Source organism: Apis dorsata, unplaced genomic scaffold (genome assembly GCF_000469605.1).
Source record: "Apis dorsata unplaced genomic scaffold, Apis dorsata 1.3 scaffold_60, whole genome shotgun sequence".
In the NCBI taxonomy this organism is placed as follows: domain Eukaryota; kingdom Metazoa; phylum Arthropoda; class Insecta; order Hymenoptera; family Apidae; genus Apis; species Apis dorsata.
Window position 1 is genome coordinate 430110 of NW_006263360.1, and position 3343 is coordinate 433452.

Below are 3343 nucleotides of genomic sequence, written 5' to 3' on the forward strand. Positions count from 1 at the left end.
TTATCGCGTGTCGTCCAGTGTACCAGGAGATTCGCGATGTTCTAGGAGGACCCGTCGTTTCTATACCCGTCGGTGCCGGTTTGTCCTCCTGTCGCCCGCGAGCCTTCTCTCTCTTTCTTTCTCTCTTTCTTTCTTTCTTTCGTTTTCTCTCCGCTGCTTCTCTCTCTCTCTCTCTCTCTCTCTTTCGTATCCTTCTAACCTTTAAACCATTAAAATTCTTTCTTTCCGATCCCCGATCGGAAATTTCCGAAACGAATTCGACGGATCTGTCTCTCTCTTTCTCTTGCCTTTCTTTCGTTTATTCTTTCTCTCTCTCTTTCGTCGATTCTTCTCGCGAATTCCATTCTTCCATTCCATTCTCTTTTGTGCGCCTCCCCCGTGTGATACACATATATACACATATACGTACACACACGACACACGATATCCTCTCTCTCTCTCTCTCTCTCTCTCTCGGCTTTTCGCTTTTTTTTCTCCACCTCGCACTCTCCTCTCGCCCAACGAAACCCCGCGTAACCCCAAGTCGGTCAGTCGTGTTACTCATGATCCAACCGGCGACCAGGTAGTATCGCTGATTATGCGCGACATGAGCACCACCGCCATCGTAGTGTTTTACGAGCGTCATGTAAAATGGAATTAAACAATGTTGTTAAGACGTAAACATGTTTTGGCTACACTGTGGACTCTTTGTTCTCGTGATTGCCGTACCTGGATTTATTAGCAGCGCCGACAGCACGTCCAAGCGAGGTAACGCCTGCCTGCCTGCCTGCCTGCCTGCCTGCCTGTCTATTTGTCTACCTGCTTGCTCGCTTTTACCTCTCTCTCTATCTATCTATCTATCTATCTATCTCTCTGTGTGTTTATCCATCCCATTTCCACCCTCTCTGCCTTGCCTGTCTATTTACCTGCCACGCAAGGTACTTCCTCCTCGTCCCCCTTTGTCTCATGCTCGTTGATCGAATTATACAGTTTCGATCGTTTATAAATTGCATATATCGAAAATCGGCGAGGAGGATTGGTTGAAAGCGTGGCCATGCGTCCTGGGAATCCGGATGGCCTCTTCTCACCTCTCCTCCTCCTCTTCCTTCCTTCCTTGATTTATACCCGTTGGCACGCGATCCTGTAATTTTCCTAGGCCGTGGTTACGCGCTTTTGTGTGTATATATACATATATATATACATACGTATGTATATATATCTTTCTCTTTCCCTCGTTCGCCTTTTCGTCTCGTCTCCTTCGCTCGTAAATTCCGCTTGGACGCTTGGCCGTTAATCGCGCTCGCTCGCAGCCTCTGGCATGGCGTGTATTCCGGGTTATGGTACGATACGATACACGTACGATTGCCTGTTGCAGCCCTTTTGCCTCCAAGAATTTTCGTCGAGACTCGAACCCAGTCGATCGAGTTGAAAAGAAAATTTGATTTTGGAGAAAATCAATTGTTCTTTCGTATCTTTTTCCTTTTTCTTTTCATCTCTTTTGTTTTTTCGCTGTCGATGTGTGGACACGAGAACGGCGTGCGTTCGAGCCATTTCCCTCCAACGCGCGTGCAATGCATGACACGAATTTCGGTGCGAATTTTCGAATAGAACGATTCAGAGTGTACGATTTTTCTCTTTCTCTTTCGCGAGTTTCCTTTCTTTATCTTTTTTCTTTTTTCGAAGAAAATTTCGATCACGATATATTCAATATTTTTACACGAACCTAAGATATAAGGATAGAGAGATTCTTCTCGAAAACGGATTTTCTTTTTTCTACTTTTTCCAAAGAATTTCTGGCCACTTTCTTCCTTCTCTTTCTCTCGAAATATCATCGGCAATTAAGTGTAGTGAAATCAGGATTACACCTTCCTCGTTTTTCTCGACTGAAGTTTGAACGAACACTCGAAGAGTCTCGAAAAAGAGAAACAAAGAGAGAAAGGGAAGGGACTATTTCACGAGGGAATGGAAAGCGCGTGTGTGAATAGAAGACACGTTTGACACGCGAGCAAAATGCGGCGCGTTCGCGCCGCGTTCGACCGTCGAAAACCGTAGAGGACAAGCGTGTTTTCCTTTTTTTTAAGGGACGCCGGTTACGGACGCCCGTTCATGTTACACGCAGAGACGCGTTATCGCTACGTTATCGCCGTTTCGATGTTATCGATTTTGGCCGATGATGCATGGGGGGAAGCGGTTCACGCGACGAGAAGCGTGTGCGTGCACGCTCCTCGTCGATAAATAAATAAATAAATAAATAAATAAATAAATAACGCGGATTTTCGAGATGGAAAATCGAGCGATACCGGGCTCGAAATCGAAACGTTTCCTCCTACGACGGGAATATAACGGTATTTTCGTATCTGAAAATAGAATCTCGCATCGCTTGATTCGCATCGTGACGTTTGCCTATGCGCGCGAGTGTGTGTGTGTGTGTGTGTGTGCGTATCCCTTTCGATGTATCGGTAACGGAGAGAGCCGGTTGGTCGGTATAGAATTTGGAACGAGATAATGTATCGTATTTTAGAGATAATTTGTCCCTTGGTTTTCTTTTATTTTTCATATTCCAAGGGAGAGGTTGGAATTTGAATGAAATTTTCCAGGTTTAGAATAAGGGAAAATTTGATAATTGAGATTTAAACAGATCTCTCGTGCTTGATTTGTGTGATGTGTACATGTTCCTTTTTTTGGGGGGGGAGGTTTAAAGGAATAGCGTAGGTTTGAAAAATGGAAGGAGATAATGTACGTATCTTAATGATAATTGAAATTTAAAATCTTTTATGCTTGATTTATATATGTTTACTTTTTTGATATTCTAAAGAAGGAGGATTTGGTTAGAATTTGGATGAAATTTTATAGCTTTATAGGAGAATGAAAAAAATAATGTATGTATTTCATACACGTTTCTTTTTTAATACTTTTAAGGAGGAGAATTTGGTTAGAATTTGGATGAAATTTTGTAAGTTTCTAGAAGGAGATAATATATGTATCTTATACAGGTTTTTTTTTTTATTCAAGAAGAAGAAGATTTGGTTAGAATTTGGATGAAATTTTGTAAGTTTCTAGAAGGAGATAATATATGTATCTTATACAGGTTTTTTTTTTTATTCAAGAAGAAGAAGATTTGGTTAGAATTTGGATGAAATTTTGTAGCTTTATAGGAGAATGGAGAAAGANATACGTATTTCATACACATTTCTTTTTTGATACTCTTAAGGAGGAGGATTTGGTTAGAATTTGGATGAAATTTTGTAAGTTTCTAGAAGGAGATAATGTATGTATCTTATACATGTTTCTTTCTTTATTCAAGAAGAAGATTTGGTTAGAATTTGGATGAAATTTTGTAGCTTTATAGGAGAATGGAGAAAGA

The 3343-nt window shown here is 41.2% G+C and overlaps 1 long non-coding RNA gene across 1 annotated transcript; it reads left to right on the forward strand.

Moving 5' to 3' along the window:
* On the forward strand, positions 1 to 747 carry LOC102676361. Its single transcript, XR_004151900.1, has 2 exons — positions 1 to 68; positions 563 to 747. It is a non-coding gene; the product is annotated as an uncharacterized LOC102676361 (long non-coding RNA).
* The last annotated feature ends 2596 nt before the right edge of the window (positions 748 to 3343 follow it).